Source organism: Notolepis coatsorum (assembly GCF_963971535.1).
Source record: "Notolepis coatsorum genome assembly, chromosome: 12".
NCBI classification, from domain to species: domain Eukaryota; kingdom Metazoa; phylum Chordata; class Actinopteri; order Aulopiformes; family Paralepididae; genus Notolepis; species Notolepis coatsorum.
In genome coordinates this window covers 55,357,102-55,382,110 of record NC_140176.1, presented here as the reverse complement: position 1 = coordinate 55,382,110, position 25,009 = coordinate 55,357,102, and positions in this window count along the sequence as shown.

The window sequence follows — 25,009 nt, the reverse complement described above, 5'->3', positions numbered from 1 at the left end:
GCCCTGCCGTTCGACTGGTCCCCAGCGGCGTGTGCTGTGTTCCGCTCCCTCAAGAAGAGGTTCACTTCCGCCCCGATCTTGCTCCATCCAGACCCCAAGAGACAGTTCATCGTAGAGGTGGACGCCTCGGATACTGGACTGGGAGCTATCTTATCCCAGCGGTCGGCAACAGACCAGAAGGTACATCCGTGCGCCTTCTACTCGCGTCGTCCCTGCCGAGAGGAACTATGACATCGGCAATCGGGAGCTGCTGGCAGTCGTGGCTGCCTTGGAGGAGTGGCGTCATTGGCTAGAGGGGGCCGAGGAGCCATTTACCATTTGGACGGACCACAAGAACCTGACGTACATCCGTGCTTCCAAGCGCCTCAATGGCCGGCAGGCAAGATGGGCCAGCTTCCTCAGTCGGTTCGACTTCTCGCTGACGTTTCGCCCTGGTTCCCGCAACACGAAGGCCGACTCCCTGTCCCGGTTACACTCCAAGGGGGCTCCAACCACTGAGGACCCGACTCCCATCCTCCCTGAGGCCAGGGTGGTAGGAGTAGTCACCTTGGGCATCGAGGGGGTGGTAAGGCGTGCCCTACGCTTCCATCGCGCTCCAGGCAATGTACCCGTTCATCGTCTCTTCGTCCCTGACTCGGTCCGGTCCCGGGTCCTCCAGTGGGGCCATACCAGCCGGTTCACCTGCCACCCGGGCGTTCATCGCACGTTCTCCTTCCTGGCTCGTCGATTCTGGTGGCCCACCATGAGGAACGACGTCAAGGAGTTCGTACTGGCCTGCACAGTCTGCGCCCGCAGCAAGGCCTCCCACCAGGCACCCTCCGGGCTATTGCAGCCGCTTCCCATTCCGAGCCGTCCTTGGTCACATGTGGCGCTGGACTTCGTCACGGGTCTTCCTTCTTCCCAGGGGAACACGTGCCTACTGACCGTGGTGGATCGGTTCAGCAAGGGGGTTCACCTCGTGGCCCTTCCCAAGCTTCCCTCGGCGGCCGAGACGGCGGACCTCCTGACACGCCACGTGTTTCGCCTCCATGGTTTTCCCCAGGACGTCGTCTCGGACCGGGGGCCCCAGTTCACTTCCCAGGTATGGCGGGCTTTTTGCAAGGGATTGGGGGCAACGGTCAGTCTTTCCTCTGGTTATCATCCCCAGACTAATGGACAAACGGAGAGGATGAACCAGAGTGTGGAGTCTGCTCTTCGGTGTGTGGCTGCCGAGAGACCAGCTTCTTGGAGCCGTTTCCTTCCCTGGGTCGAGTACTCCATCAACTCCATGGTCAGTTCCGCCACCGGCCTCTCACCCTTTGAGGTATCCCTGGGCTACCAACCCCCTCTTTTCCCTGCACAGGAGTCGGAGGTGGCAGTTCCCTCCGTACAGGACCACCTCGACCGGTGCCGTCGGGTCTGGGAGATCACCAGGACCGCGCTGCTCCGGTCATCGGAGCGCGCCAGTCGTGGGGCTGACCGACGCCGGGTTCCTGCGCCGACGTACCACCCTGGGCAGAGGGTGTGGCTTTCCGCAAGGGACCTTCCACTTCGGTCCTCGGCCAAGAAGCTTAACCCCCGGTTCTTCGGTCCTTTTGAGGTTCTGAAGGTACTCAGTCCGGCGGCGGTGAGTCTTAAGCTTCCTGCGTCCATGCACATTCACCCCGTTTTCCATGTGTCCCGGGTTAAGCCTGTCTCTCTCAGTCCCCTGATGCCTCCTGCTCCGGTACCACCTCCTCCCGAGATGGTGGACGGTCACCCCCAGTGGCAGGTCCGCCGGTTGATGGGCGTTCGACGGCGGGGTCGGGGGTTCCAGTACCTGGTGGACTGGGAGGGTTACGGTCCGGAAGAACAGAGCTGGGTCTCCCGCCAGCTCATCGTGGATCCCGGCCTGATCACCGACTTCCATCGTGCCCATCCGGGCGAGCCGGGTCGGGCTGGTCACCGGGTGGCTCCCGTGGAGGGGGGGGTACTGTGAGGTTTTGGTCCGCTCCCTGCCACACGCTCCGTTCCTTTAAGGTACTATGTGATTAATGCATTCCCCGCCACGCGCTCCGTTCCTTTAAGGTGCCGTGTTTGATTGGTGCTTTCCCCGCCACACGCTTTTGGAGCAAGTATCAATCTCATCCCGCAGCTGTCACAGCTTGTAATTAGCGCCCCTGAAGGCTTTATATGCTCAGACCCCCTTACTATCGATGTTGGGTCGTTTTGAATTACACCTGCATATACCTGCCTTCCCTGTCGCTGTTGCTGTCTTTTTGCTCTCCAGGATCTTTTGTGGAGAACTGCTGTGGAGAACCTGGTTCCCCGTTCGGAGCTACGCCTCGTAATCTGCCCGCTTCTCGCGTTGCACTCTGGTGAGTTTTTGGAAATTGTCTTTTGGATTATCAGTTTTTTGTGTGTTTGGTGAACACCGAAGAGATCCCGTTTTTGTTTGTACTGGACTCACCTAATTTCTATGTTAGATTAACACTGAAGATACCGTATTGTTTTTTCTCTGGACTCTGCTAACTTGTGTGTGGTACACCGAAGATCAAGTCACTTGGATTTATACTGGATCAGTCACCTCTCTTCCTCTGTGTGTGCGCTGGGCTAACTCTGATTTCTCTCTCTCTCCGTTTCCACCGGGAGTGAAAGCTGGGAGGATCTGCAGAGCCGCTTCAACGTCACTAGCCAATTCCTCACCACTACCTACTGGGAGTATCTGCAGAGCCGCAACAATCTTCACATGCCAGATTCCCCGTTTGTTCGATTGCTGTACTTCATTCCATCTTGTGACTCTGTAAATAAATACGCCCTTGCTTTGGCTAACTCTGAACTTCCTCTCTGTGCCGTTGCGTTTGAGGTCGGTTACAAACCCTAACAAAATGCCCCACCAAGGAACAAAGACATCAAGAGAAAATATAAATAAAAAATATGAATTGCCTCAAAATATTGGCCTCGTATCATGGTAATTTTTTCTCTCTATCCAAGATCATTGATGTACAATTGCACACGATTCTTCAGTTCCGTTGTCAGGTTTACAAAGCCGTCGACCAAGTGAAGCAGTCACTTTGTATGTCACTTGAAGAAAAGCAGTAACCGCCTTTTAAATTGTGTCTTTTTTTTTTTTATCAAAGAGAGTCAGCTTAGACAATTCAACCTACGTGTTTTATCAGAAAATGTGTAGTTCAGATAAATCCTTGGGTAGAAAATATACAGTACAAGAAAAAGTTTATAAAAATGTCAAGTCGACAAACTCGTGTTTGGATCCGTCTCTCATTCGCATATCGGTGTGTGTGTGTGTGTGTGTGTGTGTGTGTGTGTGTGCGTGGTGTGTGTGTGTGTGTGTGTGTGTGTGTGTGTGGTGTGGTGTGTGGTGTGCATGTAATCACAGAGTGTCAGTGTTATTCCTTCAACTGGAAAGGGCTATATTTGATCCCAAAAAGAGTTCAATGTTGCTCCCAGAACACAGAAATACTCCAATGAAAGCAGTGAGAGGGACCCTGACGTTCCTCTGCCTTTCTCTTAGACAAACCACAGAGACTCGCTGTCATGCACATGGAACAGTACACTGTGTATTCCTGTCAAATACTACCTTTGACATTCAAAGTAGTTTGAGAAGATGTCATGTGAAGGGGAAAGAAATGCCTCTAAAAATAGGTTACTTATTTATATTGTGTCAAAAATGTAATATTATTCTTTTGATCTAGATATTAATAATAATAATAATGATACAAAATTGCTTATTTGTGTTGGTTAATTCATTGAAACAAGATGTGACATAACGTTAGGTTATGACTATAACCAAGTTCTGTTAATAGTGGTGACGCTCGGCGTCACTCATGCACTGTCCTCGCACACGTGCACTGAATAAAGACCACAATGTACCTTTAATCCCAATATTTGTCTCACCACACCCCTATCAGCTCACCTACATAAGCAGGTGTGTGGTCACCTGCTCTCCTCCTTCCCAAGCTTTCACCACAAGGTGAGATCAAGGGCTGCAGCGGCGTCGGACGCCGAGCGTCACCACTATTGGTTATAGTCATAACCTAACGTTCTGTATCATAGTCGGTTCCGCTCGGCGTCACTCATGCACATAGGGAGGCCGAGCGGAGCCACCGGCCGACAAATACACCCCGCTGAAGGCCCCCCACAACCATCAGAACAGGGAGGGCCGAGCCCCCCCGACCCTCCCTAATGGAGGGCACCCCCCCTATTGGAGGTTTCCCGGGAGGGCGACGGACCCGACCGTGCAAAGAGGCACTCAAGCAACTCAACGCACAGGGTGAGCAGACCATGGCCTGACCCCACGACTACACACACGCACAACCCACATGCCACCCGGGAACGAACGGAGGGAACAACCTCGTTACTGCCCCCAGAATCACGGGGTCAAGGGCAAACCCAACCCCGTGGCAAGGCCGTAGCAGCGGAGCGCGAAGGAAGGCCCAGACCCACCAAAGGGACTGGACCCCCTGGAATGGGGGCCCGGAGAAGTCCATGATGCCAGCATCAAGACCCCACCAGGTGGGCACTTAGTGACCCCGCCCCCCACATCGCCAGCGTATTCGGACAAAGGCCCCTCAGCCGAGCGGGCCCTGTCCCCCCAATAGTACACCGCCTGGCACACTGACCCTGCAGAACAGGCAGTCAGCATGGCCGTAAGCACACAAAAAAGGTTAACCAACGGAAGCAGGCAGCGCACCGGGGAAAAACCAGGCAACAGGCTGTTAACCCTAGCCTGGAGACTGCAGACGAGACAGGCGCCAGAGGGGACAGCTGAACACAGCCGCCCCGGCGGAAGGGGCGTATGCTGGCGTTGTTGCATGACCAAGCCTCCATTTAAAAAAAAAACCCACCCAGAGGGGTTGAGGCAGAGAAGGCTGACACGATTGGCAGACGTCATGAACGTGCAGGGGCACCCTCAACCGGTGAACCCGGGAGTTGACACTGCTACAACCCACCAGGGAATCAACCACCTTGGTGTTACCCAATGCGGTGGTTGTTCCTATAACCCCTCAAGAAAAAACTCCAAAACACACCTGCAGGTATACACCGGCTATACCGCAGTACAAGTGTTTCAGTTTTCAAAAAAGGGTTAACCCAGGCCTACGTGTCGACGAAACATTACTTCACACATGATGTTTCTCAACACAACAAACCAGATCATTTTCACATCTGTAACAAACAACCCGATTTGCATGGAGAAGCTAAATACCAGTGACAAGACAATTCACACATAACTCGCATCGTATCCTAAATGTAGTGCAGCAACACTCGTTTTGGAAAACATCGTTATTTACAAAACATTTAGAAGGGAAAGCAAGAAGACATGCTCAAGGTCTGGTCAGACCTTGCCTACCTTGAGCGCAGATCAAGCGAAACTGCAGCCTCTAACAAGGCACCGTAGTAAACACAGCCGTTCTGTGTTGTCGACCTGGGCAGCGTCGCCGCTCCATCCTGTCGCTACGGTCCCCCTTGTTGACGCAGTCCTTGCCGTCCTGGCTCAGGGCAGGTTTGACGAACATCCTCTGTCAAAGATGACGTCGTAGTCAAGAGTGTTTAAAATATGTTATAATCAAAGCATGTTCAACAGTGTAGCATTAAGCTAACGGCCGCACTCGGCCGATAGCAGCAAGCTAACGTTTCCTAGCCTAGCCTAGGTAGGCCATAACTAGCACGCAAGCTAACGTTTCCTAGCCTAGTGATCACAACAGGCTAGCGCCGCAGCTAACAGCTGACTGGCTAACAGTAGGCCACCACTAGCACGTAAGCTAAGCAGCTATCACCTGAACTTGTACACAATGATATAACAATCACTCAGACAGGCCGCCGTTCTGAAACCCTCCTCACTGTTTAAGAGAGAAGAGAAACAAGATGTTAACACAGTTTTACAACGGTGATTTTACCAACACCCGACGGAGCCAGCACAATACCCAACTGGCCTGTAGCTGACTTGAACACAGATCTTCCGCTAACGAACATCCATGCCCATATTTCCTCGTGAGGGAATATTCTCATTTGTATTATGAAAGAAGGGGCCTCACGGTGACAGAGAAACAACCACTCGTCCAGAAAACACAGGGATCACCAGTGTTATTGGTCGTGGCCCACTAGTTAATTAGAATGGGCTTCAGACCAAGGTCTTCCGCCGTCGCCTAAGAGGCTGAACAAAAGACCCTAGTCTGGGGCCGGTTTTCATAAACATTGTCAACTAGCCCCCATAGCACTAACAGACAAGTGGAGCTCGCCAGCAAAAACATAACTCACCAAACCTGGAACCCACCGCTTCTCACCAGCACACAGCAAGGACTGCAGTTGGAAAGCATGTAGCGGCGCGAACTCCCAATACGAAAACCGGTGGAGGATTTTTAGAATGATCATCATCTTCCAGACACTCCAGTACGAAGACAATATCGCCGTATTTTCTCGAATATAGTGAGAGAGAAAATAAAGATATGATGTCAACGTATCTCGTTTTCCAACTCTTCTCCTACCATCACATCACGTCAAGTGGGGATCTACCGAGGCACTTCCTTGTGGTGAAAGCGAGAAAGGAGGAGAGCAGGTGACCACACACCTGCTTATGTAGGTGAGCTGATAGGGGTGTGGTCAGACAAATATTGGGATTAAAGGTACATTGTGGTCTTTATTCAGTGCGCGTGCACGTGTGCGAGGACAGTGCATGAGTGACGCCGAGCGGAACCGACTATGATACAGAACCTTAGATATGAGCAGCATAACGCAATAAATATAATCTTAACACCGAAGGGCTGTGACATCATAATGTGACATCCAGGGGTGTAAAGTACTTGAGTAATTGTACTTCGTTACAATACTTAAGTACTGTTTTGGTGGATTTGTACTTTACTCAAGTATTATTAGGTTTGTATACTTGTACTTTTACTTTACATTTCAGAGAAAAAAAACATACTTTTTACTCCTTACATTTAAAATGCAGACCTACAAAGTACAAATCTCACAGGTCCAACCATTTTAATTAGTATATTTGTTTTTCTGGCTGAACTAACGTTAACGTTATTAATCCTGCGGCCGCACTTTATTTAAAAACAACCAATCAAATCCCCATCAATGGAAAATTAAATTTTTTAGTACTTAAGTACATTTAAAAGTAGAAACTTTTGGACTTTTACTCAAGTGTGTTTTTAGCCAGATACTCTGACTTTTACTTGAGTACGATTTTGAGACGGTACCCATACTTTCACTTAAGTATAATGTCTGGGTACTTTTTACACCCTGACATCAATGTTGTACTATAGGTTGTTACAAAAGATGTACGCAACCTAAAGAGCTTTAGTCAGGTGTTACATTTTCAGCGTACACCATTAGCCTAGAGACATCCCACATCAACCCGCTCCCTCCTCTACATACAGTAGTAGGAACATTACATTATTGTGTGGGTGGGATTGAAGAACACAACCGCCAAACTGATAAAAGATTTAAGGCTCTAATTTGGAGAATCTGTGTTCTTTAATGACACTGACATAATGTCATGTTTCATCTGCACCCCATGGTCTCTTCCCTTTCTCCTTCTCTGTATGTCGGAAATAGAAACCAGCGGCATTTCCTCCAATCAGGCTGAATTAGAGACATGCAGGCTGGGAGTGCGTGGAAGAGAGGGAGAACGCACCTCACTCAGGACAAAGTAGAATATTCAAAGTGCTTGGAACCCCATACTCTGAGCGGCTCTTTGGTACGCCGCTTTGCTACATTGTATCACTTCACTCGCACTCTCTCAATTCAAGCACAAAATGCAATTTCTGTTAATCCGACTTCTCATTTCCCCTTCTGCCTTCTATAACGTGATACGCATATAAGCGTTTCTTTTTTTTTTACTGTAAGAATGAATCTGTGATGTTTTCGGGGACAGGATATTGTTGAGGATAGATGACTTAATTAAGTTAATCTGGGACATTTTGTCACCTTATAGGCCTATATTTTTTCATTCAAACGTTGGTGGACACTTAATATCACACTCATGTTGGATATCATACATGCATTTTAAGGATGTGAGGCTTTGTTTCCAGGGGCTTTAAGTATTTAAGTTTGAATCTGATCCAAATCGTATCCAATCATTATCCTAGTGATTATTCCGTGGATAAACCGAATATTTTGATTAAAGACTGCTAAACCAAGTAACCTTTTGAATGGCTCCTGGAAATGAACGGACTACTCACTACTCGGAAACACACGCTTCCGTACTCTAGTCACAGTCCATTCATGGCAGCTCTTATTACCGTCCCAGCAAAAACCTCATTGTCCCAGACATGCCACACAACGGCCCAAAATAGCTGGTTTACGTCATCCTGTCTGTTTATACATTCAAACCACAGAGGACAGGGTGCAAGAGTCTATCATACCTACCATAGAAGAAGCAGACCTTTTATTTTTTTCTCCTTCGCGAGTGCACCACCCGGTTCTTAGGATATTTCTAAAATGGCAGCCGTTTGTTCGATATGTCATTGTCGGCGCTGGAAGGAAGAAGCTCATTCCGCCGTTCCAGCAGCTCATCCTCCACTCATTGCGTGTTCAAGGGAAAAATGTGCACTCGGCAGGTAAAGAGCAAGGCCTTATTGGCACCTCGCGTCATTAGGAATGGACCGCCACACTGGCGAGTGTGTGTCTTGACATTTTCCCAGCGACGAGAGCTGTAAGCCAAGCGCGTCACATTGATGTTGTCCCTGGGGCCGCGATCGTGAGCGGAACGCAGACTTTATTTATTTATTTCCCCCCTTAATCCGGCACTTTCAAGATGGCCGCTTGCCGCGGAGAACCGCTGTGTTTACAGTATCTTCATTTCATTTGCCTCTTTTTCGCTCTATCACGCCACTATACACCTGGTGTCAAAAGCATTGGGCGGTCGGGCACGCTACAATTCATATGCCGCCGGCGACACTTTGCATTTGAAGAACACACGCTGTGTTAATGGACGCGGTAAAGTGCGACCACGCAGAGTGAAAGTGTCCCCCAACCCCCAGATACCCAGCAGGGAGATACCGATTAGCCGAGTTGACCCTAATTGAGGAGCGAGCCACAGTTAGCGGTGGACCCCAGAGTAATAGCTCATGCTACTGTATGCCTCCACGGCGACCTCCAAAAGTATAGCATCCTGCCTTGTTTACGGTCCTGGAGCTTAGGTGTTTTACAATTCCAATGAGGCTGCATCCCGGGCTCCCTTTATCTGGCGTGCTGATTTAAGTGCACTCAGGGACCCAGAGACAGCCATCATAGGCCTCTTCATAGGCCCGATACTGTATGCAGCAGGGGGGCCAATATTAAGAGAAGCTGCGCTTGATCTTCATGCTTCTCCGCCAGCCTTTGAGAAAACACACTGCATCTCCAAGGACCAAGGTCGTGATGAAACCACTCTTATATAGTAGTTTTCCCCTCTATAGATTTAGTTTAGCACACCCTGGTTTTACCCGGCATGCGTCGAGGAGAACATCCCTGCGGTTATGCTTGCCCGGTTCATGGACATTCACATTACATAGGCTCTAACTTTAATATCGTCGTCCCTTCCTTAACATTTCACCCGCCTCTCTACTGTTCTCCATTTCTCGATGAAAGGAGAAAGGTGAGCACTATAGCGTGTCCGTAGAATTGTTGTCAGATTACATTTGGGCAGTTTTTGGAAGGAGGACGGAGGGATGGATTTCATCAACAACGTGAGCTGCGGGGTCAGGACTGTGGGCAATTTCATCAGTTAAGATCAATGTAAAAGCATAAATATGTTTTTGTATAGTATAGTTAGGATAGTTAGTATAGTATAATTACATATAGCATACATGTATATTGTATAGTATTGTATAGTAGTGTATATAGGACTCATTACCTTTAATTCATAAGCTTAGCAATTGTATTGTATTTTATCTTAGTAGCTTTTATCATGTCTATTTTATTATCTATTCTATTTTATTCTATTATTATTTGTATTCTTGGACAATCAAGGCGGGCAATAAATCTCTTGAATCTTGAATCTTAAGATCAGAGCAGAACTATCCATATAGGGCAGAGGTTTACCACAAATTCACTTGACACATTCTATTTGAGAACATTCCAGTTCCACTAATCCCTTTCGCTTTACATTATATATGCAAATTAATTCCATTTCCCTGTGATTGCAGTGGATATTATGTGGTGACTGAACGTGTCACTTACAAGTAGTAGGCTATTGTGTGAGTCTTAGGGTGACCAGGTGTCCCCCTTTTGGTTGTACTGTCCCACCATTTGAGACTGCGTCCCACATATTGAGAGGATGTCCCTCTTTTCGAAGCAAAAAAAAATATATCGAACACAAGACATTCCTGTCAAGTGATAAAGTTTGAATATTTAAAACAGATGTTAGGTGGTAACAAGCCGGCTGCCAGTGCCAAGATGAATGTGGAGAGATATAATTCTGTATTTAATTTGTATTTATTTTTATTTAACCTTTATCTATTTGGTGAAGACGAGTTATTCTAATACAAAAAATTACATTATCTATCTGTCCCACTTTGTCCCACCAAAATCTTACTGTTGTCCTGCTTTTGGACTTTTTGCATCTGGTCACCCTAGTGAGTCTCCTTATCATTCCGGGGTCAACTAGCAAGCAACAGAAAAATACCTCAAATATACTGCACTACCAACTGGGTAAAGAACCCAGAACTAAGTTCTCATATAAGCTTCCAAACCGAAAAACTCAGCCTTTAAGAAGGGAAAAGTGGATATAGGTAATAAGATGTCATCAGCAGCAAGGATGGGAAAACTGTAGGACCCTGACACTCAATAGCCTCTATGCCAATGTGTGCAGCAAGGCATGGCAAGCATTAAAAGATCAATCAGAAAGCTATAGCTAACTTGCCCCATTGTCATTTTAGTTTGAAACGATTTGAGCCATAACCGCTACTTTTCCTCCCTCCTGTGGTGAGTGTAACCTGGAGATATTGACAGTGTATTGTTTGTCAATATACCTTGCTTATCTGGTGCTATGATAATGCTTTGACATGCTGATGTTTAATGTTTTTAACTAGCTGCAGACATTTTGTTAGGTTTCTCCTCTTTGTTACATATTACTGCGCTGATTGTTTCCCCTTCGGAGGGTGTGGTTTTCATAGTAAATGGAGAGTATGACTCGTGTTCTGTCTCTATGGATCTATAAATGGCATGTTGCCATGGCAATGCTTTCAAAATCTTGGCCCTCATCTATGAAGGCGTTCCCGTACAAAAACACCACTGTAATAATAACCTATTTATTTTCGTACACTATGGATTTAGCACAGAAATAGTACAGTGTTTATAGTTGTAGTATTGGTGTGCTGGTCTAAACCACATTTCATGGGTGCATGAGGAAGGATAATAATGATAATCTAGTGTTGATTTCAGGATGATTAGATAATCAGGCAAAAAATGACAACGTGTTTATTGAATTACACAAAAACGCTGTTTTCACGTCTTTTTCCTGGAATTACTCAGAAGCACCTAAACTATATTCATATTCAAAACGGTATAAAACGGAAATGTACGGATGAAAAAATAATCTGTTTTTCGCACATTGACTGGAAGCAACTCACTGACAATCGACAGCGTTATTAGACCCATAGCTATAATATAAAATATAGGTTTAGCTCTACAAACAAGGACTAGCTGAGGAAGCCGGTTAGCTGCAGGGGCTAAGCTAGCAGACGGCTGGACTAGCAGAGGAGAACAAGCTAGCTGAAAGGACAGTCCTAGCTGTGGGGAACAGGGTAGCTATCAGGGGAGCTGACGAGGCCAACAGGGGAGCTAACAGGGGAGCTAACAGGGGAGCTAACAGGGGAGCTAACAGGGGAGCTAACGAGGCTACCAGGGGAGCTAACAGGGGAACTAAAGAGGTTAACAGGGGAGCTAACAGGGGAGCTAACAAGGGCTGTCTCACATACACTGTCTGTGCTGGCTGGGGTCGTCGACTGGTCGGGTCGTACTGTTATGGTTTGAAACCGACCCCAATAGCACAACACAAGACAGGAATGAGAGTAAGCCAAAACAGGGCAATATTTATTATATAACAAAAAGCGGCACAGTCCCTTTAAGGGAGAACACAAAAAACACTAGAGTCCATGAAATATGAAAACTGCGGCACTGTGCCTTTAACGGGCGAACAGGCTAAGGGACCAGGGGCACTGGAGAGGGGGACAGGGACAGAGGCCCGGAGAGGCGGGCTAGAGACAGGGACAGAGGCCCGGAGAGAGGGGCTGGGGACGGGGACAGGAATCCAACGGCGGAGGCCTGGTACGGGGGCCCGACGGCGGAGGCCGGGCACGGGGATCCTCTTCCGTCCCTACACCGAGTAGGGCTCTGCTGCTCAGAAAGGAATCCTCCTCCTCCTCCTCGGATGCTGCAGACGGGCAGCGCAGAACAAAGGGGGTCCCAGGGGACCGGGGCGAGAACACGGCATCCCCCCGTGGAATAGGGAGCGATGGCGAGCCGGGGTCCGACGGAGAACACGCCATCCCCCCGTGGAATAGGGAGCGATGGCGAGCCGGGGTCCGAGGGAGAACACGCCATCCCCCCGTGGAATAGGGAGCGATGGCGAGCCGGGGTCCGAGGGAGAACACGCCATCCCCCCGTGGAATAGGGAGCGATGGCGAGCCGGGGTCCGAGGGAGAACACACCATCCCCCCGTGGAATAGGGAGCGATGGCGAGCCGGGGTCCGAGGCCGAAGACGCGGCAGGTGATGGTAGCGACAGAAGCGTACAGCGTACAGAACCAGCATACAGAAGCGTACAGCGTACAGACGCGTACAGCGTACAGAACCGACGTACAGAACACAGAACGACCCGACAAGGACTGGAGGGGAGTCTGCAACCTAAGTACTCTCCCGAGCTGATCGCAAACTCCCAACAGGTGCGTGAAGGTAGAGGAACAAGAATGTCCAAAGGTGGGGGCTGGTGAAGAGTAGGAGACAGGGAAAAGTCCTCGCAAGGGTGGGGGCTGTTGAGGAGAGTAAAAAGGTCCAGGGACAGGCGAATCCTCACAGATTTATCATTGGAAAAATTGATTATCGGCTATTGTAACAATTCTGCCGCATGGAAATTGAAAAGCTTTCCATTTTTGCACAAAAGGAGTTCCCTTCTATCACTAACATTATTGTTTAAAGGTCCAATGCATTATAAATAGCCTTTTACAGTGTTTAGCATTGTTTCCTAGCAATGGGGGATTATATCAATGTGGTCTGTGTCTCTAATTATCATATTGACTCATCAGTCCAGTCTCGAGTTCACGAGATCTTCCCTCACTCAACTAAGCCGTTCTGATTTGACGGTATTGCTGACGTGAATAAGGTACTGATTGAGCTGCTTGTGATCTGATTGGCTCTGTGGTTGTAGTCACCGCCCACAATTCGCTCAACAGAGCGACTCAAACAGGGTGCCGAGTCCGACAGACAGCAGAGAACGAGCGAGCCAGAGAGGGAGAGAGAGAGATAGAGAGGGAGAGAGAGGGACTGCGTGGGACCGCGCGCAGGTGTGTGTGTAAAAATGTGTGTGCGCCGCGGGGATGGGTCTTCTCTCACACACGGAGCATTTACACACAACCTCCCGACCGCATTCCCCAACCTCCCACACAACCTCCCGACCGCAGATTCTCTCTCATGCGTGTGTGTGAGAGAAGCTCCTGCCCCGCGTGTGCGGTCGGGAGGTTGTGTGTAAATGCGTGTCTCTCTCTCTCTTGCTCTCTCTCTCCCTCGCAGTCGGGAGCACTCGCATATCACACATATCAAAATATCTTTGCGCATGCTCCCACGCGCAAGCCCGTATTCCGATCTGTGCAATAATATTCACAGAGGTATATATTGTCATTTGAAACAAGTTACCAATGCATTGTCCCGTGGGATTATGCCCCCCCGCTGCGAAATTAATTAGTATCCCCCTCAATCTCTCTATATCTCTCTCTGTCTGCCAGTCGCAGACTGTGTGGGTGACTGTCACTCAAAGCGCTTATGGGCGGAGTCCATCCAATAACAGCCTGAAATCCTGAGGTAGAAAAATTATGCTTTTGAGTACTTGATTAGAAATATAAAACAATGAATTTTTTTGAAAAAGAAACGTACAGATGTGTTCCATAGACTCACAGGAATTGTGTAAAGTTACCCAAATAGTGCAAGGAATAGCAATGCATGTCCCCTTTCATTTTCGGTTGAAATAAAATTCAGCGATTTTTTTTTAATGATTAATTGTGAATATTTTCATGTTGAGCTATAGATTGTGGATGGATACGCACAGAAAGGTACACCATGGAAATGTTAATGCTTTATTTGTTTTACACAAGACGATTTAGAAATGGGCAATGGGGAAATACATTGCGTTGGACAGAGGGTGGAACACGGAAAAACGGCAACATAACCACTACACCTCCCTATTACGTGCTTCCAATTTCGGGTTATGCGACCAAACAGCCAACCAGCGTCAGTTTCGAAAAAGTTACCCCTTCCGGTTTCGCCTTCTGTGACCAGATCGTCACCTCTGACGGTGAAATGATTGACTGTTTTTGTAGCCAATGAAATTCTGGAAATTACGATATATGTGATGAATATTTCCAAGGATATATTATATGTCTTTTTCTCTGGCGAAAGAAGAAGACTCGAGAAGTCTCTCCTGCACGTGCGAATGCATTGGTGCCAATGGCCATTTTAGATAAACATACCGATACACACATGTGTAAAACACTTATTTTCTGTGTAGTTATCAACTTTGGACCTGTAATATATTTCAGGCTATGTGTTCTCCAACTCATACCTGTGCACTCAAACAGTGTGTTCAAACCTCTGTAACTCTATAGCACTCAGAGTGATTCTTCCTGTTGTGGAAGAAAATTATGAATGTTTCCTTTCAAAAGAGGCCAGTGCTATTAATGGTTCAAGAATAGCTTTTACATAACTTTTTAAACAATAGCCGTTTTATGTGGTACACTATCATATATATATATTTTTTTATCCACTTTTTCTCCTTATTTTTCTATTTTTCTCCCATCCCAATTTCGCCTCGCCAATTCTCCCTTCAATTCTCCCCTCCCCTGTCTCGAACGTTGCTAGACTATGCCTCCCACTGGTCGGCTGCAGTGAGGACCAAGCCTTGCATCACGTGTCCCCTCCAGTACACGAGGAGGCAGCTGTCGCATCTTTTCACCTGTACAGCGCAATCTCTCAGCGGCGAGGAGTAACGCGTGGGACCTGTAGGAGTCACTGTCCACAACGTCCGATCCCGACCCACCAGCTTTCCCACCCCTAACACTGCCAATTGTGAATATGAACGACCAGCCAAGCTGGTAGCAACGCCGAGAGCTGGGCTCGAACCCAGCATCTCCTGCGTTAGTGGCGAGCGCCTTGCCCACTGCACCACTTGGCCGCCCACACTATCATATTTCTATCGTAATCTGAGCATACAAAAGAAATACAGGAATGCCATAGATGTTTTCAACTTGACAGCATAAACATTCTAAATGGACCTAAATGAAAAGTATATTTCCTGTTGCCGTGTTTGCTAATGTTAATAGCTGACAGCAAATTAACTGGGGTTCAAACCATCTATAGTTCTACTGTTGTTCACACTGTATGGGTTTAATATGACCTCAAAATGATCACATGCCCATTCTCCCGTAAAATATGTCACATGTCGATTTGAACTTTGCACCGATTGTAACAGTACGATCATTCTCATGCCTGCATAGCTGTAGTCATGGGTGGGCCTAACTGGGCCTGGGTCACCTCCATTAGTGCTCAGGCCCACACAACCAAAGGGCTTCATCTTATAAACAAATTAGTAGCCAATGTGCAGTCAAAGCTGGATCACCCAATTAGTAGGATGACTTGATGGGTCTAATTTCTTTAGTGGCAGTGCAATTCACAAATGCCAGTAGCCGGCAAACACCAGTAACATCTCCCTTTCAGAGACAATTAAGTATGATTGGTGTTGGACGGGCTAGGCCCACCTGATTTTCTCTGTGCTCACCTACATTATTTGGCGACTCCAGTGTACACCTGGCCTCAATGCATGTATGCTCATTTGAAGTGATTCTCTGCATATTATAGACAATGACAACATAGACCAGAATTATATATTATTAAAAGCTGCCACATCAGGTTTGTTTTGTCAATCATGAAGTGTGATGAATCATAACCTACAGAAATTAAATGCAGAAACAAGATGGTTAAATCCAAGAAACAAATGCATTTTAGTTTTTAGCAGTGTTTTGTTTGTTGATGATACAGTATGGTAAAGGAGGTCGTCAATGCATCAATAGAAAAGTGCAGTCAATTGTCTTAAGAGTTATGGCCTACCTCCAAAACATGTATTCAATGAAGGGCTCCAAATGTAGGTGTGTTTTGGTGCTACTGTATGTACAGTAAAACACGCCTTTCGTGTAAGGATGTGTCATGAATCAGAAACACAAACAGAGGGTTCTTATGATCATCTCAACACTTGTGTAACGGGTGTTCTGTATGTGTTGCTTTTAGCTGGCACCCATTGTCCTATCTGCGTTGTGTTCTGGGTGACCCCTTGGGCGAGACAAGATGAACCCACAGTGAGGACAAGGAGACTTGATTGTCGTTGGCATGAACGGCCATTTATTTCTGGTTCACCTCTATGATGCAACCTGTATCAAATGGTTGGTAGAAATACCACAAAAGAACAGCGTCACTGTACAATCTCACTCTGTCAACAATAGCCCAAGTCTTTCAGTATGGCGCCTCGCGCAAACTGCACGCAGAACCGGTGACGTCACTACGTCGACCGCAAGATGTGAAGCTACATCTTCACATGGTAACTTAAAATGCTAACGTGAATGACAAGTTACAACCAATAGAAAACAATAAATTTACATCTTAGAAACACACATACCTGTATAAAATGGTTGGTAGAAATACCACAAAAGAACAGCGTTGTAACTGAGGGGTTACAAAACCCTGACTGTATTAAAGATTGTGATAGATTAAACCACTGCTAGTTATGTACTTTAATTACTGGCCAGACAGTACATCAAATATATATGGTGAACACCCACAAGAACACGGCATTGACACAGAAATGCTATTGGAGGGTAATTTATTATTATTAGGCAACGTTAAGTTACAGAATGAGAATTAGGGTCGCGCTTGTATGGCGAAGAATATACGTAAAGTCAGTCAAGAGCATAAGTCACTAAGAATAGCAGGAATGCTATGATGGGTCTAAGCTGACGCCACCTGTTGTATAGTAGCAATTATATAGGGCAACACCGGTACCAACTGGAGACAATGGGTTCCCTCCTGGGTGTAAGGCCTGGAGGGTAGAGGAATGTTCGGGTACTCCGTCTGATGCAATGGGGAATAAAGAGACTCCAGGTACAGGAGTCGGTGCTTGTAAACTCCCTTGATCAGCAGCCAAAAGCAATAGTTGTAATCCAAAATGCTCGACAGCATTGATGACAGCTAGCCAGCCCCGTCCACGAGGCAGGCCCGAGTGGTAATCCTCACGAGGTTAAATCCCAAACGATAGTGGAAATCAACGATGCTCTTCTCCGGTAGTCACGTCCCAAATCAATATAATCCAACCAGGAATGGTTCTGCAATCGCCGGCGCCGATTCTCCTGTGTACATGTCCAACGGTTCCCCGCCTAGGACTCCTCGGGTGTGGGTGACGTATTTAGGCCACACAGCCTGGATAAGTGCACTAGCTAAAGACACGACGAACCGATGGGTAATGCTACACACGGAAGAACTGTGGCCGCACGATATACAATAAATGATCGACTATTTACTTCACATTAGATTAAGTCGAACTCAACGTTACTTCATTAAACTCTGACACTTTAACACTCTATTCGCACGCGGTTCTCAATGCTCTATTTAGACGCAAGGTTGCTCACTTCACTACACGTTGACTCGTGGTGAAGGTGGGTAAGGTACTGAATGAACTACTGCTGTTTATACCTGCGCCAATATATATACTTAAGTGAATATCTAGTCCCAACCTCAGTCCTTGTCTCGTATTACTACGCTGACTCTGGGCATGTTCTGACATGCCTGCAGTTGTCTTTGAACTTGCTGTTGGGGGCTTGCGCGTTGGCGCCTGGGGGCGCTGTCCAATAGGAGAGCGAATATTACTCTGGTCTGAACGCAGGTAAAGGGATATTCCGTGTATATATATAAATAATATACAAAGTATATCAAACGATACATATATATATTCAGTTTAATCTGGCCCTTCACAACAGCCGCCTCCTAATTAGTCCGCACCTAATTAGTTAAAAGGAAGACAGATTAATAGTCCAGTCAACTGCTCAATGTCTGTTGTGGGGAGTAGGGCAATCTACAAAGTCAGTGGGTCATGATCGTCATCAAGGGAGTCAGGGAGCCTCGGCAATTCTATCAGCCTCGCCACGGGTCGGGTGTGACGGTGAGGCAGGTCGGCCCTCCTGGGTATACTGGGCTGTGCTCGCCACTGGCGACAGTCTGGTCGAGTCCGCTGGAAGCGACGTACTGCTTCTCTTCCGTTCAGTATCCAATAGCGACGTCGTATCTCAGCGAAGACTCTCTCTGCCCCAGCGTGGTGCACATCCTCGTCGTATTTCTTTATGATGAGCTCAGTGACTTTGTGTCGGCTGTTGAGGACTATAGGAAACTTGACGTCATCCGTTAAGTCCGGGGCCCGTCTCAGACGACCACCCACCCTGATGAGGCCATGGGCGTCGCGCTCGGGGGCCAAGTGGAGCAGTCTGCTGTCTGACGGGATTGGCTTTGTTCCCTGCAGGCAGTCTAGCTCGTCGGGGAACGAGTCTCTTTGGGCTCGCTGTAGCAGAAGGAGTTCTGCCTCTTCGTAGTTAGCTGCGTTAATGTCGGTAGTGGGGGGAACCTCAGGGTGGTGCCACAGGAATGTCTTTAGCTGCGCACTCTCAAGGGTGAGGCAGTCGTCTATGTTAGGGTCAGTGGGGACTGGGGTGTGCGTCAACCCACAGAACATAGATTTCTTGATCTCTGCCTCCTCTTGACTAGCCTCCCGATGGTTGGGGGTAGGCCACTCTTCCTCCGGGAGCTTGAGGAACTCAGGACCGTCACTGTAGATATTGTGACGTGTGAGGTCATCTAGGGACATCCCCCGTGTGATGACATCGGCTGGGTTCTGTTTCGTGTCCACGTACCTCCAGCATGCTGATCCTACTAGGTCTTGGATCTCTGTGATTCTGACTCCCACGAAGACCTTGTATCTACAAGAATCGGACTGGATCCATGTGAGTACGGTCATGGAGTCTGACCACAAGATTGTTCTTTGCACCGGGATGGTGAGTTCACGTTGGATTAACGTGGCGAGTTGCGCGCCTACCAGAGCTGCGCAGAGCTCTAGACGCGGGATCGATTGTTGCTTGCGGGGGGCTATCCTTGAGCGAGCCAGGATGAAGGCTGTGTGTATTTCTCCTCCCTCCTCTCGGGCCCGCAAGTAAGCCACCGAACCGTAGGCCACTTCTGAGGCGTCGCTGAAGACGTGCAGGTCCATCTGGGACGTCTCCAGCCGCACTGTGGGTGGGAAGTAGCTTCGGCGTATGTTCACATTTTGGAGCGAGTTGAGTTCTCTCTCCCACTCTCTCCAGGTGGAAGCTAGGTGCTCGGGTATGGGGTCGTCCCAGCCCTGCTCCTTGTCCCACAGCTCTTGTACAATCATTTTCGCCCGGGTGGTGTAAGGTAAGATACACCCCAGCGGGTCGTATTGCCTTGCGAGTGTTCTGTATACGCTCCGTCTGGTGGTCGGTAGAGGGGTCGACCTTCCCTGCTCCGTGGTCAGGGGTGTGTATTTGTAATGGAGCGAGTCTGTTTTGAAGCGCCAGACTAGGCCCAATGTAATTTCTTGTGCTTCACCTGGGATGGTCGCCATCCAAGTCTCGCTGCTTGCTGCCTTTGTCTCTGGGGAGAGGCTGCGAAGTACTTGAGGGTCACTGCTGGCCCACTGCCGGAGATCAAAGCCGCCTTTGATCAGTGAGACGCGGAGCTTGAGTAGGAGGGCTTCGGCTTCTTCTGGCGTCGAGACGCTTTGCAGACAGTTGTCCACGTAGAAACTCCTCTCTACACTTTGTCTGACCTCCTCGTCAGCTTCAGGGTCTTCTGTCACATGTTTTTGCAGTGCGAACGTAGCACAGCATGGGCTGCATGTGGTTCCGAAGGGGAGGACCTCCCATTGGTAGATGGATGGTTGCTCATCTTTGATCCTCTCTCTCCATAGGAACCGCAGCAAGGGCTTGTCCTCCTCCACTAGTCGCACCTGCAGGAACATCCCTTTGGCCACCTTGTCTTGGCGGAAACGTAGTAGTACGCCGAGGAGAGAGGGGCCGAGTGTTGGGCCGGGCAAGAGTTCTTTATTCAGATTCTGTAGTCCGATCTGGTAGCTGCAGTTGAATACAATGCAATCCTTGCCGTTGTGGTGGACCTTGTGGTGGGGCACGTACCAAGATTCGATCGTCTGGTCGGCCTCTTGAATGTCAATTTTCTTTATGTGTCCCGCTGTGATCAGCTTGTTGATCTCAGCGCGGTATACAGTGGCTTGAGTGGGGTCTTTGGCTAGACGCCGCTCGGTGTTCAGTAGATATCGCTCTGTCGCTTCTTTTGAGGCGTGGAGGGTGGGCATACCCTCTCGCCTCAAGAGTGGAGTTGCGTATCTCATCACTCCATTGACCTCGACTCTCTTTGTCCTCTGCTCGAGGAGGGTTATGGCATAAGTGTCTTCCTTTGAGCGAATGAGTTTCTTTTCATTCTTAAAGGGCATCGCGTCTAATGTCCATAGCCTCTCGACGTGCTGTAAGAGGGTGGTGTCTTCTTCGTTTATCCTTGAGTGGAGGCAGCGAGTGGCTGTCGGTCGGTTGGAAGACCCGGAGAGGGGGCCTTGTAGTGTCCAACCCAGGCGGGTCTCGACCGCTGCTGGACAGCCTCTGGGCCCGATGTGGACCCGGTCCGTTGGGACGATGAGGTGTGCGTGGTCGGATCCTATGAGCAGGGTCGGGGTGGCGTCGTCGATGAGCGGTATAGGTAGTTGACGTAGGTGCACGTATTTTTCCATCAGCTTTGGGATGGGGTAGGTGTACTGTGACAGGCCTATGTCGTGGCTGGTGAAGGCGTTAGTGATGCTATACTGCTTCTTGGGCTGCCCGACCGCTGCTATCGTGAAGGAGACATTTTCACCCTTTATGGTCTTCAGGTCTCTTCTAATGGTACGGATTGTCATTGTTTCTTCGCTCCCCCGCAGACCTAGCCGGGCTGCGGCGGATGCGAGGAGGAGAGTCTTTTATGACCCATCGTCTAGGATGGCGTAAGTGTCCATGACCTTGTCCTCGTAGCTTAATATCACTCGGACCACCTTCAAGAGCACTCGGGAGCTCCCGCTCTTCGCAGGGTCTATGTACATGACGTTCACTCTCGAGCTGCTTGGGGGTACGGGTTTCTTCTTGTTGCTGTCGTGTAGGACCTCCAAGTGGGCGCCGTCGCACTTGCTGCATTTCTTCTTTAAACGGCACTCAGCTGCCATATGGCTGCGCGCGCAGCGGAAGCAGCTGCGGTTGGCTTTGATCCACTGACTCACCTCGTCAGCGGTCAGCTTCTTGAAAGTGTCACATTGAGACAGCCAATGTTCCTTTTCACAGTACTGGCATACAATCTTCCACTTCCCCTTGGTCTGGGGGGTGCTGTGGTTCTTGTGCTGCGGCACTGACTCGGCCTGGTGCATAACGGTCACTGACCGGCGGTTATCGTTGGACCTCCGAGGACCATCTCTTGGGCTAGATCCACTCCACACGAATGTGTCCAGTCGTAGGCTACTAACTTCCCTTGCGAGGAAAGCGGCCAAGTCTAGGAGGGATGGCTCGGGGCCGTCGGGATCACGGTGGTCTCTCTGCCGCCGAAAACGCTCTTGGCGGGCTGGAGGGAGCTTCTCCAGTATTCGCTCCACATTAGAATTTGCATACAGTTCATATCTCCCTTTCTCCTTTTGGGACCCCAGCATCCCTACTAGGGATTGTACCTTGATAGAGAGGTCATCCAGTGCTCTATTGTCCTTTGCTGGGGGGAGGCGGTCGATATCCCGTATTTCTTGGATCACGTAATCCCATATGCGTCCATAACGCTGGTCGAGGGCCACTAGAGCCGCGGAGTATGGGGTGCTTGAGTTGGAATATGCCAGCGCTATGTTATGCGCTCTGGGCACCTTGAGATGCTTGAGGAGGATGGCATATTTGTACGACTCGTCGGGGACGTCGGACATCATAGTCTCCAAACACATGCGTAATTCCGTGTACTGTGCTCTGTCCTCGCGCGTAAAGTCTGGGAACGTCGGTGTGCCAAGGTACGATGCCATGGATGGCTGGCACATCGGTGAGCGTAGGGGAAGAGGCCTCCTGGGCGAGTCTCCCCGTACGTGTGGTCGTGGGTTAGTACTTGGTGGGTACCAGAGGCCGGGTCCCCAGGTGCTGTTCCTCGGTGCTGACTGTACGTCAAACTCACCCGTGAGTTGAGTCGGGGGTTTGTAGTGCAGTGACTCGGGGCTGAAGTCGGGGCTGTACTGGGCCTCCTGGTCCAGAGTACGTTGCTGCTGGTGGGCTTGACATTCCTCCTCTTCCTCTTCCTCTTCTAGGTCCTGGAGTCTTCTAGTCAGTCTCTCGGCGACGTAGGCCGGTTCTTCCCGTTGGCTGGGTCTCGTATGGACCAGTCGGGGAGGGGGCTCGGAGACGTAGACAGGTTCCTCCTGTTGGCCGGGTCCCGGGTCGCTTTGTCGGGTAGGGGAAGGTGCCCTAGACCCTTGTCGTGATGATCTCCGGGAGCTCCGTGCGGAGAGAGGGGGTGTCGCCCTGGCTATCAATTGTTCTATCATCTGCGCCTGCAGCCGGTCGCGCTCTGCTTCGCGCTGGGCATTGGCGGCGTTGCGCTGTGCATTGGCGCGGTCTCGTTCGATGATCTCTTCCGTCTGAAGGCGCCTCTCCTCCAGTCTTATGCGGTCGTCCTCACTCCTTTGCTGCGCCTGGAGGCGCTCTCGTTCAGTTGCAGAGTGTTTGCGCTCACTAAGGGCTTGCGCTTGGAGTTGCGCGTGAAGGCGCTCTTGTTCCGCTGCAGAGTGTTCGTGCTCGCTTAATTGTTGCGCCTGGAGGCGCTCTCGTTCCGCTGCAGAGTGTTCGCGCTCGCTTGCTTGTTGCGCCTGGAGGCGCTCTCGTTGTTCGCGCTCGCTCATCTGTTGAGCCTGGAGGTGCTCTCGTTCCATGGCAGAGTGTTCGCGCTCACTTAATTGTTGCGCCCGGAGGCGCTCTCGTTCCACGGCAGAGTGTTCGCGCTCACTAAGGGCTTGCGCTTGGAGTTGCGCGTGGAGGCGCTCTCTTTCCGTGGCGGAGTGTTCGCGCTCACTAAGCGTCTTTGCTTGAAGCCGATCGCGTTCGGTGGAGGCTGTCAGTGTGGCGATCAAGGCTTGCGCCAGTATCTGGTCCGCCTCGCTGGGGGATGACACTGACGGAGGTGATCGGGTGCTGACAGGGCTTGTTGGAGATCTGTTCTCCTGGCGCGCTCCGAGGTCTATCTCCTGGGCGCGGTTCTCTTCTCTTGGTTGTGTGTCGGGTTCTATCCCTGGAGCGCTTTCTTTATCCTGGAGCGCTCCGGGGTCTATCCCGGTGACGCTGTCTGGAGGTATAGTCATGTCATGTCCCACCTGGTCCCCCCCGTGAGCTGAGTCAGTTTCGTTTGAACCCACTGGGGTCTCTACTGGCAGGGTCGCCAAGTCGATAGGATTGGACATGCTTTGACTATCCGCTTTATCCGTATTTAACGTCTGTTTAGATAAGCTAGGGGGTAGAACGGAAGCGAATTCCTCCAGATATGGAGGTGGCTGACGTTTGCGCTGCGGGCGTTCTAGCTTCGGGGAGCCGCTTGGGGAGTGTTCACCGCTGGCCATGGTTAATATTAATATTATATTAAATATTACACTGATACCCTCCGGCTCGAAGGACCAATTGTAACTGAGGGGTTACAAAACCCTGACTGTATTAAAGATTGTGATAGATTAAACCACTGCTAGTTATGTACTTTAATTACTGGCCAGACAGTACATCAAATATATATGGTGAACACCCACAAGAACACGGCATTGACACAGAAATGCTATTGGAGGGTAATTTATTATTATTAGGCAACGTTAGGTTACAGAATGAGAATTAGGGTTGCGCTTGTATGGCGAAGAATATACGTAAAGTCAGTCAAGAGCATAAGTCACTAAGAATAGCAGGAATACTATGATGGGTCTAAGCTGACGCCACCTGTTGTATAGTAGCAATTATATAGGGCAACACCGGTACCAACTGGAGATAATGGGTTCCCTCCTGGGTGTAAGGCCTGGAGGGTAGAGGAATGTCCGGGTACTCCGTCTGATGCAATGGGGAATAAAGAGACTCCAGGTACAGGAGTCGGTGCTTGTAAACTCCCTTGATCAGCAGCCAAAAGCAATAGTTGTAATCCAAAATGCTCGACAGCATTGATGACAGCTAGCCAGCCCCGTCCACGAGGCAGGCCCGAGTGGTAATCCTCACAAGGTTAAATCCCAAACGATAGTGGAAATCAACGATGCTCTTCTCCGGTAGTCACGTCCCAAATCAATATAATCCAACCAGGAATGGTTCTGCAATCGCCGGCGCCGATTCTCCTGTGTACATGTCCAACGGTTCCCCGCCTAGGACTCCTCGGGTGTGGGCGACGTATTTAGGCCACACAGCCTGGATAAGTGCACTAGCTAAAGACACGACGAACCGATGGGTAATGCTACACACGGAAGAACTGTGGCCGCACGATATACAATAAATGATAGACTATTTACTTCACATTAGATTAAGTCGAACTCAACGTTACTTCATTAAACTCTGACACTTTAACACTCTATTCGCACGTGGTTCTCAATGCTCTATTTAGACGCAAGGTTGCTCACTTCACTACACGTTGACTCGTGGTGAAGGTGGGTAAGGTACTGAATGAACTACTGCTGTTTATACCTGCGCCAATATATATACTTAAGTGAATATCTA